This window comes from Neoarius graeffei, chromosome 22 (assembly GCF_027579695.1).
Source record: "Neoarius graeffei isolate fNeoGra1 chromosome 22, fNeoGra1.pri, whole genome shotgun sequence".
Classification (NCBI taxonomy): domain Eukaryota; kingdom Metazoa; phylum Chordata; class Actinopteri; order Siluriformes; family Ariidae; genus Neoarius; species Neoarius graeffei.
In genome coordinates this window covers 45,128,412-45,129,894 of record NC_083590.1, presented here as the reverse complement: position 1 = coordinate 45,129,894, position 1,483 = coordinate 45,128,412, and positions in this window count along the sequence as shown.

The window sequence follows — 1,483 nt, the reverse complement described above, 5'->3', positions numbered from 1 at the left end:
GGCTACACTATTCTGTTTGTTTATGACGATGTTTTGATGATTGCATTTTTTTTTTATTTTTTGTTTTTTTATGTAACCGGGTCATGTTTATGGATTTTTGATTATTTAACTTTGGGTTTAACTACCCTGGTTTGAAATTGACTCAAAACAGGAAGTGACTTCAGGTTGTAGGCGGGATATGCCATGAGGAGGATCGGGGTTTTCCGGTTGGGGAAACGGTTCACGAACCTAGACTGAAAACCAAGCGAGACGAGAAATAATCTGCACTAAGCAACGTTGTAAGTTCACCTCTGTTCAAATATATCGCTACACGTAATTAACACGGTGAATTTTGCTGAAGATGATTTCAGAGAGTTCGCCTATGTAACAGATGAATGTAGATTTACTTGCAGATTTGCTGCCTCACTAGTATGGTATACTGTGACTCAACGTAGTGCCGCTACAAGAGGATATAGAGTTAAAATGTTAGCTGATGGAGACTCGGTGTCCTGTGAAGATCAGTGAGCACGTGCTGGTGTGGCGTCGTGTGTATTGTTATCACCACTACCGTTTGTTCTGACTTATTTGGGGTCATAAGCTTATTCAATGTTCTATCAGTTTGGCTGCTTTATCTCGTAGTACTTAACAATTTTGTTTTGAGATTAGCCTCTTGGGTATTTTGAGGCAGTTGTACTGTAACACGAACTGGGAACATTTTACTCTGACCAAAAGCAACCTTGTCAATTTTATTTCCAATTGTAATTCTTGTTGATCTTCTGAGTCACAAGTGTGGTGCTCTTTATTTTCTATTTTTTACTCTTACTAAAGATACACTTACATTTACTTTCTATCAGATAAAACCCTTGAAATGCATTTGTTGTTCTGTGTACATCATTTCCCGGCAACAAATTTTGGTACCAGGAGTGGGACCAATTTTCTGATAGTTTAAAGTGGGTTGGTGTCCTGCGGCGGAGTACAGTAAACGGTAGTGGTGATACGAAGCAGACGTGTGTGGCTGGACGGTTGGAGCTTGACGGGGTGCAGACGGAGGGACCGGCAGGAGTGATCGTAGACCGTGGATCAGCTGAGAGGACTCTTGGCCAAGAGACTGCATTTCCCGGGGGTTCATCAGACCGGCTCGGGGCTTGGACTGTTCAACGCAATATCCTTGACTACTTGTAAGAGAGACTTTTAAACATGGAGGAGAGCGCAGTGGGTGGCGCTGCACATGGGGGCGCTGAGGAATTGCCTGAAAACAGAGACATTTTAGAACAGGTTTCTGAACTGAAACGTAAACAAAATGAAGCCATGGCAGCTATCGCTTCTTTGAGGCAGGAACCACAGAGATCTTATGTCTATGTACCTAGAGAACGGCAAATAACCCCTTTCAGTGGTGATTATGATAAGGATGGCCATTTGGTTGATGAGTTTATTGAAGAGGTTGAGCGTGTGGTGCATTCTCGATACCAATCAGCCAATGACGGGTATGACTTCGTAATGTCAC